Source organism: Equus asinus, chromosome 24 (genome assembly GCF_041296235.1).
Source record: "Equus asinus isolate D_3611 breed Donkey chromosome 24, EquAss-T2T_v2, whole genome shotgun sequence".
Classification (NCBI taxonomy): domain Eukaryota; kingdom Metazoa; phylum Chordata; class Mammalia; order Perissodactyla; family Equidae; genus Equus; species Equus asinus.
In genome coordinates, this window is record NC_091813.1 from 63497934 (window position 1) to 63509965 (window position 12032).

At 38.2% G+C, this 12032-nt stretch overlaps 1 long non-coding RNA gene across 1 annotated transcript in view; it reads left to right on the plus strand.

Annotated features, from left to right (window-relative positions):
• Positions 1-12032, plus strand: part of LOC139041849 (uncharacterized) — a 37726-nt gene that overhangs the window by 17011 nt on the left and 8683 nt on the right. Inside the window, exon 3 of the long non-coding RNA XR_011497865.1 lies at positions 11709-12010. This is a non-coding gene — a long non-coding RNA (uncharacterized lncRNA). The remainder of the gene's footprint in view (positions 1-11708; positions 12011-12032) is intronic.

Consider the following 12032-nt stretch of genomic DNA (forward strand, 5'->3'; position numbering starts at 1 on the left):
GGATATTTAAAATTGTAGTAATGGTTTCTGTGTTAAGCCTTCCTTTCTTGAGTTACTCATTGATCCAGTCTTAGGCTACATCACGATTTAACTCAGCAGTTTTCCCTTATTTGTCTGAGATACTTACAAACATGAATCTCACACGGAAAAACACTATGGTATTTCACAGTTGCTGCATCCATCGGTGTTGATGGCTTGGATTTTATTGGTTGCATCCCTGGCATGCTAGCTGTAACTATGCTCATTGCTCTTAAGAATGAATACTGGAATGTGTGTGACAATATCATGAGATAACTTTGAATTTGTTAGAACTCATATTTAGAAGAAATCATTATCCAAAGCTGGTGTTTTCTAAGTTGTAACACATTATCCAAAGCTGGTATTTTATAATGTGTAAGACATTATTGGTGTCAGAGTCACAATCGATCATGATAAACAAGTTTCCATCAATAGGAGATCTCTGAAACCTGATGATTTAGATTTCTGGTTGCCAACTTCAGGTTTTGAGGTAATTGAGGAGAATTTCAAAAGAGCAAAAGAATAACTTCACAAAGACTTGTTCTAAACTACATCCTAGAAAGAAAATATTGCTGCTAACTTGACAAAGAAATAGTACTTTAACACATAATATTTTTACAACATAAAAAGCTAGATGGTTTGATGAGAAACACTCTAAGCTTCTCAATACATAACTGAAGAAAAATTTTGGAGAAGACATAAGAATGAAGTAGAATTAGTAAACAATGTGGGAAAACATTAACCTTGCTAATAATACAAAAAATGCACATTAAAATAACAAAGAGCTAACACTTTACAGTCTTAGAATTAACAAAAAGCTAAAAGATTTTTAAAAAATTAAAAGATAATTCCCCGTGCTCAGGTGAGTGCCTCAAAATTATCATTTTCATAGATTGCTTGAACCAGTATAAATAGATAACAACATTTGGGATAGCAATTTGGCAAATAAATATCTAGAGCCTCAAAAATACTCATAACTTTAGGCTCAGTCATTAGTCTGCATAAAGCCATATGCATGCAGATGTTTATCATAATATAACTTATTACAGTAAAAATTAGGAACTTATGATAATTAAAAATTGGTAATAGCCAATTTGGATTTGTTAAGTGATCTTTAGTACACTTCTAAGATGGTCTACAATTTAGTCACTAAAATGATATATATTTAAGACTAGGTGGTTAAATAAAAATCATAATAAAATAATATTCAGCACACAAACCAGATTCACCTGTGGATACACAAAATTGCAACATTTTAGATCAAAAGCAATAAAAACTTAGGCATAGAATTAACAATGAAAGAAAACATCTGAAAAAATAAAAGTTAGCCCAAACTGCAAAGGTAAAAACTCTGCCATTGGTCAGGCTGGGATAACAGACACAGATCAAGATCAAGGCGGCTGCTAAGTTGATGGGAAACGTTTCTCCCGAGGCCCTGCAGCAGCTATAAAGTGTTGTCACGGGCCCCTTCATTGAGAGGCTCCTACTCTCTCACTCACCGAAAAATCTTGTTTTCTAACACCTAGACCATCAGAAGCATTGCTCTTTGAAATCCTAAGAATGGAGCACCCACTCTTCTCGCTGGACGATTTTGGTCCTTTGAAACAGAGAAGCAGCCTTGATTTCCAACCCATGATCAGAGCTTCAGATAAGGGATTTCTGGATGCATCATTTCACATCCATCCTAACTTTGCGATTTCTAGAGAGAAAGGACTGTGGGTCCACTTTGCAGTCCAGATCTTCATTCCTCAAAGGAGTTACACTACTGAGTGGAGGATTTTCCAGTTGCGTTTTTGAGGTCACGATTGCAGCCTTAGAGCATGCTGACTCTTTCATCCACAGCCTTGCTTTGCTCTGAGCCTATCAAAGCACTGCTGCTCTTAAATCCTATAATAACCTCATTTCTTTCTTTCTTTGATGCGACACCCCAGGGTTCCTCTGGTTTGTGGTCTGCCTTATTTCAAAAAAGTCAATAAAGGTGATTTTTCAGACTACAGCTTCCCCTGCTAGTGGCTTTTGACCGACGGGGTTACAGCACATCAAAATCATAGTAGGGACTGTCTTCATGTGACAGTATTGTCCTATGTTCATTACACTTTTCCAAATATTTTTCAGTAAAGAACTGTTTCTTTCATAATGCAGAAAAGTTAGGCACTATCATTTTTAACTAAAATTAATCATCAAAGTCTCACATTACACAAACATGTCACAATACTAACCATAATTACATCTGGAGGGTAAAATTGTGGGTGATTTATTTCTTCTTCCTTGAGCTTTGTCTTTTTTCCCTAAACTCATTATAATAAAAACGTGTTACTTTTTAAATTAGAAATGTCAGTAGTTACTATTTAAAAACCTTTGACAAAAATTCTGCTTATTAACAAAATGAAAGCTATGTTTCTGGACAATTATACTGCAGCGTGGGAAACTGAAATGACAAGTCCAGGGCCTGACCAGGAAGGGAGAAGGACGTGGTGCTTCCTCCAGTCACACGGTGGTGGTGGCATCTCCATGACCTCTGATGAGCAAATTTGACCTCTGTCCTCATTTCGCATTTAGGCTCCGGTAATTCAGAAGCTATAGTTCTGCTTAGGCCTTTAGGAAGCACAGTTTATTTTAAGGTCTTAGTAAGAAAAGACTGGAAGCCTTTGATGTAGGAAGACTGAGTTACGATCTGCTCTTCAACTCTGTTGAGTGTTCTATGATTTGTTAACATCCCCTGATAACTAAGGCTCAGGGGAGGTCATTCTAGTGCTTTCAACTCAAACCAGAAACGAACATTTCAGAAGTTTTATTGTCAGTCTCAGTCACTGGGTGGTTTTATTCAAGTTCATCTTGCAGCCTTGTGCAGTATTTCTGAGGCTCATTTGACATCCTCAGTTAAAATGAAATGCTGCGAGGAAGAAGGGGATAAATGAAATTTTTTAAAAAAATTGTGGTGAGATATATAGAATATAAAATTTTCCATTTTAATCATTTTAAGTGTACAATTTAGTGGCATGAGTTACACTTACAATGTTGTGCAACCATCATGACCACATATTTCCAAAACCCTTTTAGCATCCCAAACAGACATTCTGTACCCATTAAGCAATAACTCCCCGTTTCCTCTTTCCGCTTAACCCTTGGAGACTTCTAATCTACCTGCTGTTTCTATGACTTTGCCTATTTTAGATACTTCATATAAGGACAATATTTCTCCTTTTGTATCTGGCTTATTTCACTTAGTATCATGTTTTCAAGATTCATCCATGTCGTAGCACGTACCTGCTTCATTCTTTTTTATTGCTGAGTAACATTCGATTGCATGCATATACTTCATTTTGTTTATCCATTCATTTAGTGATAGACACTTGGATTGTTTCTACTTTTTGGCTATTGTGAAAAATGTTGCTGTGAACGTTGGCATACAAGAATCTGTTTGAGTCCCTGTTTCCAATTCTTTTGGATATATTCCTAGGAGCAGAATTGTGGGGTCATGCTGTAATTCTATGTTTAACTTTTTGAGGAAATATCACACTGTTTATCACAGTGGCTGCACCATTTTACTTTCCATCAACAATTTACAAGGGTTCCAATTTAGAGATGGAGGTAAATTTGGGACCTGATTTCTAATCCCAACTCTTCTAAGGATTTGGCTTATTATTTAACAAACCTAACTCTGAGTGGCGTATCTTATTCTTTCATGCATTGTTTTTTCTTTTTCTTCTATTGAATTACAAATGTCAGCTGTCTTTGAGCACAGATAAAGAGATTAATTGTTCACTTGCCTTGGCATCTATGCTTGTAGATTAACCTTGAGCAATTACTCTGTTATTTCAATAACCAAAATCTTTCGGCTGGATTTCAGGATGAGCCTTCCTCATGCTCAATTCCAAATTTACAAATAGGATTACAGTGATATAATATATAATGTTTTATAAATTCTATATTTAATATATTATATAATATACTATAAATTATATAATATATTATAAATTATATATTATAAAGTTATATAAAATATATTTATAATTAGATTATATTCTGTTATAATAAAAATCACCTAGAAATAAAGGTGACTTTTGTACTGCATGTAGTGTGATACTATTATGCCATTCTCTTGGGAAAATAATCTGGAAAAAAAATTCCTGCTTTGATCCAATACATATATATGTAATATTTCAGGAGAGATTTATATGTTAGCTGACTTTGGTTCCAAATGTGAGTACAGGTCACACCTACTGTCTTAGAAAGCATACTAGTCCTTCCAGATGGTAGCTCTCTTTTTTTCTCCTAATTGTTCTTCCCATTTGGCAGTGAAATGTCTGAAGTGTTAAAATTAGTAAATTCAAATGCCGTACAGTCTAATTGGCACAAAGATGTCTAGGAAGCACGCCATATCTAAATATCCAAGGTACCTGTGTGCTTTCTTGGTGGTTACTATCTGGTCATCCTGGTGTCGAGAACTTCCAGGAAGGATATTGGAAAAGCTGCACGTTTCTAACACACTGGCCTCCCTGGAGAATTGTCACATTTCAAACATGGAATTGCCTGGAAAAATCAACATCCACATTCTCTCACATTGCCATTCCAAAGGCCAAGTGCCAGAAATCTCCCATTTCCCCCCAGATTTCCCCTCCTCCTGTTCTCTCTGCCCTGAGACCTATATCCCCGACATTGACAGATCCCCAAACCCTCTGGCTTCTGGCTGGTTGGATCAATGGGGAGCCAGCAAGAGATCAGAGGGAGAAGAGTGAGGATAGAGATTCGTTTCTCTGGCTCCCTCCCTGAGCAGTTGCCTCAGGCTAGCTGGGACCCTCAACAAAAGGTCACTCTCAAGGAGCTCTCTTCTAGACAATTCTCTCTTTCTTGCTTCTAGTATCTCTCTCTCTCTGCCACGAGACCTAGTTCCTGCATGATTCCTTGTGGTTCTCCTACTTTTGTAATGAGTTCCTTTGTAAATAAACTCTTCCTTAATTAGTTTAACTTGACCGTTCTTCTGTATTCTGTTGGGACCCTGTGTGATACAGGCAAGAAAAGGATTTTGGTATTGCGGCTTCTTTCAATGAAGCTCACCTTGGCTAAACTAACAGTTTTCTATCTTGGTTTGTGACAGTTCTGGGTGACACTATTTATCTCAATAGGTGTCATGAAATTCTCAAAACAGTTTCAACTGTAATTTAAAATGAAAAACTTGACATTTAGCACTTGTAACAGGGGGGAGTAAAGGAGTGTGACTGTTAGAAGCATTGGCTCAGTCATTCTTGAGTTGATAATTGGCCATTAAAAGAGGTATGTTCCAGGAGGCTGGGCATGAGGCCAAGGAGTGGCAAACACACATGCTCAAGGACGAATCAGGGGCAGACACTAGAAAATACTGGATATTGTGAATTAGAGAGTGGATGCTTTGCCTCAAGGCATTCAAATTCAAATTCATTACAAAACTGCAAAACTAAGCTGTAATTTTTTTGAATGTAAGCACAGGTATAATTTTTGGGATACAAGCACAAATTCAGTGAAAAATGATAACGTTTGCCAATAACTGTAAGTCAAGCGAGTGACCATGTCTGAGATGGGAGAAGGAGGACATTGTCATCAGGAAGGGACACAAGGGTCTTTCTGAGGGTGCTGTAATAGTTTTCTTGGGCTGCCATAACAAAACACCACACACAGGGTGGTTTAAACAACAGAAATTTATTTTCTCACTATTTTGGAGGCTGAAAGTCCAAGAGCAAGGTGTCGACAAGTTGGCCGTCTTAGGCGGTCTCTCTCGTCGGCTGCAGCTGGCTGTCTTCTTGCTGTGTCCTCACACGGGCTTTCCTCTGTGCATGCGCATGTCTGGTTTCTCCCTCTGTGCAACCAAATTTTCTCTTCTTATAAGGACACCCATCATATTGGATTAGGGCCCACCCTAATGACCTCATTTAACCTTCATCAACTCTTTAAAAGCCCTATCTCCAAACACAGCCACATTCTGAGGTCCTGGGGGTTAGGACTTCAACACAAGAATTTTGGGAGGGTGCAATTCAGCTCACACCAGGTGCACATGTTCTATTTCTTGACTTGGAAGATGGTTTCACAAATATTCAATTTATAATTATTGATAATACTATATATTCAAATATTAAGCATTTTTATGATTTTTATATTGTATTTCACAGCTTTTAAAAGTTGAACAAATCAGCATACCATGCTGGCCAAAAAGAGAGTTCTGGCGCACCCTTTCAGACTCTTTGTGTAGGCTAATATTCTTTGCTAAGAAGATCATCAAAAATAAGATATATACTAGGACAAGGCAATTCATCTCAGCACTGTTTTTCCTCCTCAAGAATGTTACAGTACAGAATATTTAAGGATACTTATTCAGAATACCTAATGCATAAATACTTTTTTATTTTATTCTTACTCCTTCTGAATATTAAAACTGTGTGTGTATGTGTGTGTTGAATACAAATTCTGGTGTATGTATAATCCCCCAAAACCCCAAACCTACTGTCATGAGAAAGCCTGCTCTTCTGCGAAATATCCTTTGACTCTGTCCACTGGGTTGTGGGTGACCTTGTGAAACTGATGGCTCTGGGAATGAAGCTGCTCTGTTAAAAGTGAGAATTTCCAAAAGGAGCAGCATATTACAGCTCAAAAGAGGGAGAGACATTTTGTTTTCCATGTTCCCTAGGGAAAAAAGATGTTTATCACAAAGCAGAGATTTATCATGGTGTGTTCATTTCCACACTCTGCCATTGAGATAACCTAACATGTAATTGGATTTTGCATTATCTGTTCTTAGTAGGAAGGATCAAAAATCAGGTTGTGTAGGATTATTTGAAAGGTGCCAAAAAGCCTTTCTTCCCCCAGGAGAGCTTACTCATCACCTGGTACAGAATAATAGATGCCCAACATCCCAGTTACTTATCTATTCATTCTCCATCAACGTGCCAGGTAATGGAATGCAAAGGTGAAATGAATGCAGTTCCTGTTCTGTGGAGCTCCCCATCTAGTGAGGGAATCAAGTTGGTAAACGAGTAATTATAACATAACACAGTGAAGCAATAACAGAAGTCCATATGGGGGATATAGAAACAGAAGGGGGTACCCAAGGTAGTGTGAAGCCTCTGAGAATTCTTCCCAGAAGAGAGTCTGTGCTTAAACATAAAGGAGGATTAAAAGTGAATAAGGTTACACGTCAGGTGATAATGTCCTGAGGAGATGGAACCACATGAAAAAGTCACAAGGCATTAGCCATCTCAGGGTACAACTACGATCATTTCCACATTCCAAAGACAAAAATGGAAAATGCGGTTGGAGAGGTGAGAGAGAAAAGAACTTTTAGTTTATGTTGAGAGATGATGTCATATTTCTTCTAGATATATTAATCCGGCTGCTATATAGATGATGGACTTGAAGGAGAAAGCATAGAAGGCAGAAGGACCAATTAGGAGAGATGATGAGAGAACCAAAGATAAGCTGAGTCTCCAAATTCTAGCTGGGATGAATAGATGAATGATAGAGGCACTAAGACATTGAGAATATAGGAAGATTTGTAGGCAAGGTTGATCATTTAGTTTGGGAATGGATGAGTTTGTGGTATGAGTGTGACTCTGGTGAGCAGTTAGATATATATCCAGAAGAAGTTCAATAGAAGAATCTTCACTACAGATAAAGGTTTGGTGCTATCTAGAATCATGAGAGTAGATGAGATCACCCTGTCAAAATTCCTATGCAGAATAAGAGCAGTGGACAGGGCTGGAATCCTAGGAGATGCCCTGTCTAAAGAGTAGGAAGAGGGAAGCCCAAAGAGGAAACGGGGAAGGAACTAAATATAAGCAATAGACATGGACCAGGAAAGTCAAATGTAATGAAAGCCAAGAAAGTAGACAGTTTCAAAAAAGAGAGAGCAATCAATAGTGTCAAAATAGTGTGCTAATTCAATACAAAATAACTGAAAAATATCCATTGGATTTTATAAGTAGGAGGTTATTTATGACCTTAACTCAAGTAGTTCCTGGAGACCAGTGGGGGAAGAAGCCCAATTACCAGGAATGGTGCAATGAATGAGAGATGTGATGAACTAAGCTAGTTTGTGCTACTCTTCTGAGAGGTCCAGATCAGAAGAAGAAAGTGAGTATTGGTGGTAACTCAAGTAGGACACTGGGTTAGAGGAGGATATTTTGATGATGGGCAATACTTGACATGTTTATAGGCTGCAGAGAAGGAGCCCTTAGATAGAGAGAAGAGGGGCTGACTGAATAAGGACCATGATGTGATGTGATCAGAAGAAGGAGGGAGGATGTATCAGCCTTTCCTAGGGCTGCTGTAACAAAGTACCACAGACTAGATGTCTTAAAACAACAGAAATGTATTCTCTCACAGTTCTGGAGGCGAGAAGTCCAAGATGAAGGTGTCAGGAGGGCCTTGCTCCCTAGACTCTGGGTAGAATCGTTCCTTGCCTTTTCCTAGCTTCTGGTGGTGGCCGTCAATCCTTAGTACCCTTGGCTGTGTGTTTGTGTCTTCACATGGCATTCTTTTCTCTCTCGGTGTCTGTGTGTGTGTCTGTATTTGTGTCCGGATTGCCTTATTCCTATAAAGACATCAGTCATATTGGATTAGGATCCACTTTAATGACCTCATCATAACTTGATTCCATCTGCAAACACTCTATTTCCAAATAAAGTCACACTCACAGGTACCAGAGGTTAGGACATCAACATATGTTTTTGGAGGACACCATTCAATCCCTAATAGAGGGGTTAATCTTGAAAAAAATCCCCAACAGAGGGGTTGATCTTGAGAAAAGATATTTCATCCTCTGAGAGTAAGGAGAAGGAGGTAGAATGGAGATGAATGGAGACAAGCTTGTAGGTAAAGAGGGCAGGAAGTTGAAATAGTTCATGCCTAATGGCCTCCATTGTCATATGCTGAGAGTAAGTTGGGGCAGAATTGAACAAGGGGCTTAAAGAGGGTGGCAATGATCTAAAAAGTTATTAAAGGCAACAGATAAGATAAATGACCGAGAGGAGTAAAAAGATTGATGGATAGTGGGGATGAGGGTTCATTTAAGGTAAGGAAGTAAAGGGAGTGAAAATGCTACCTCCTTCCCCCACTCTCCAAAAAAGGACGAAAGGATGTTCTCATCAGATCAAAGAATCCAGCGAGACTAATGCAAGAGAGTGGAAAAACCCCAGAATAGGAGGAGTCAGCAGGGAGTAAGGGATGGGGTGGTGAGAAAGGGTGAGCTTGCCTTTCCCCAACTGAGGGGTGAGAGGCCTGGCTGGAAGAAACTGGCTGCACATAATTTATTTCTGACACATATTGGAGTAGACTACTCATTCCTTGAAAAATATGGCGAAGACTCAGTGAAGACAAAAAGTAATTTTTGCTGTTTTATAATTTGCAAAGACTTTTCATGTATGCTGTTTTATTTAAAGCCAAGAACCATGTCTTACAGTAATTTTTATAGAACTTGGTACATGGAGGGGCTCAAAATAAGCTTGTTTCTTGTGGATTCAAATATTTTACTTGAAACAAAGAATGTTATCAATTATGTCTATGACAATAATGAAAATCTAGGGAAAGAACGAGGCACAGACAAGTACATTTTAGTGGGAGGTAGAGGGATAGAAGAGATCTAGTTGACAAGAGTTTCCAGCAGAAAAGAGCCAGAGATCTGGAGTCAGATAGACCTCTGTTGGATTTCCAAGTTTCGTGTGTCTATGTGTGTGACTGTGGGGGAAGCTGTTAGTCTTGGTTTCAAAACCTGAAAAATGATGACTAGGGTGGCAAACTGTCCCCTGGGAGGCTGAGGGCAACCTGAGATGTCTCAGATTTGGCCAGCATGGAGCTTTTTTAAAAGTTGATTTTGAATGCTTTTAGATAAAGTCCTGCCTGTTTATTATAAAAGAAGGGACAGAGGAAAACACCATGTTGTTATGAAATTACTGAACCTGACTGATGCCAAAGTGACCAGGGTAGGTTTTCCACCATCTACCAGAAATGGAGGCCATGAAGAGAATTAAGTCCAATTATGGAAAATTACAGACAGCTACATTTCTTAAACACTTCAGTTTGCAGCCTATGAAATTAGTTAATGTTAATTATTACCATTTGGGTTTTCACAGCTCCTTAGAAGTTATGATTGTGTGTATAACATTGTAGCTTTATTTTCCTTACTATTCTTGCTGTAAATAAGTTTCTGTCTTTCAAACACCCTCTTCCCCTCCTCTCTGCCATGTGGGCAGTAGCATTTGGGGTGGTCACCGCAAGTGGTTGAAATGTAGGACCAACACTAATGTAACTTAGAGAAGGGCAAGGAAGGAAAATGAGATTGATTTAAAAATATATCTATTTCTAATTGTTAATAAAAGGTGAAAAGATCTTTAAATACCTGAGAAAACCTTTCTCTATTAAAGCAGTCAAAGGCCGTTAGTGTGGCCAAACTCCATTCTTCAGTCTCCAGGTTGAAGAACTCACTTTAAATTCCCCCTAAAAACTACTGGAAGTCTTTTAGAGCAGTGGGTAATAATGGTACCACTTTTACCGTATCAAAAAGCAGTAGAATGTAAGATAATTAAGAGTTTCAAAGCCAGACTGATGTGTGTGGAATGGACCTCCATTAATGAGCTGAATAAACTCGTATAAAGTCTCAGGTTATCATCCCTGACATGAGAGTCGGTGTCTGCATCTCAGAGGGTCATTTCCTCCCTTCCTGCTTGCTAGCAGAGCACAGGGCAGGAAACTTGGAGATGAACAATCTGCAGCCTCAGGGGGTGAGTCTCAATTAGTTGATTGGTGAAGATGCTGTTCCCTTGGGCAGCATTTTGCAGTGGGTTCTGTGGAATCCTAATTCAGGGAGGTGTTCATTCTGACATTATTTTGGGAAATGCCACATTCTCTTCTACCATATTCTTGGAGACTCCAAATATATTTTTTATATTAATGTCTCAGAGGAAGCCCTCACTAAGAAAGTTGTTTAATTAGTGTTTACTGTTCGTAGTTGATTACAGTACTCTGATTCCATGCTCTACTTTTTAACAACTATAAGAGTAGTCTTTCAAGAAACACACTTTGGGAAATGTTGCATGAGTATTTATTTATTGCTTTTAAATAAGCTATGTTTAACCGTAAAGCATTGAAAGACTGTTAATAGTATAATTGCGTTTAAATTATTTACATCTAAATTATGCTCTCTTAAGCTAATGTCAAAATTATCCTTAGCATCTTTATCTCTTGGTGGAGATGATTTCATAAAATCCTGTGCCAAAGGAAACTGGCTGAGTTTTAAGCATTCTCTCCATGAACTACACAAAGGAAATAATCAATAGCGACTGTCCACAGACACTTACGGGACACTTTTGAAGTGCTTATATGACTATAAACCGTAATAACTTTGTATAAACACATGCAATTCCTAACGTTTTTCTAGGATAGACTTAAACATAACTAGAATATTATGTTATCCATCTGTCAATGTGATTTCTTCCTATTATAAATATACAGTATGTCATTTTGGTTGCTAAAAAGTTCTGTAAATTGTACTCCTCATTCAGTAAACACTGAATAAGAGCTTTATAAACAAATGCTCTATCACAAACATACAAATAAAGAACATGTATGCACATCTGTTTGTTTTGTATTTGATGCTGATAACAAAATCCTACAATTATCACTAAAATGGAACAATGCATGACCTGGAATCCTCATTTTCTTGACAGGTGTTATAAAAACGTGGCATCATCGCAATGGGGGACAGTTACTTCTTGAGAAGACCTTGAACCTCATATTTGGCAAAATGTTTCTAGGGCCACCAAATGGAGGACAGAGGACAGAGACAAGTCTGGGTCCTGAAGGAGTTGGTGACCTCCTAGGGATGGGACACTCCTCCACTTCACAGGTCCACAGTGTTCCTCAACAACACTGACATGTCCATGCCTCACATATCTAAGATTCATTTTCCTTTTCAGCCATTACAAGTCTTACTGACACCTCAACTAATGGATGCTGATTTTCAAAACAGGTAAGAAAAAAACATCATGGAT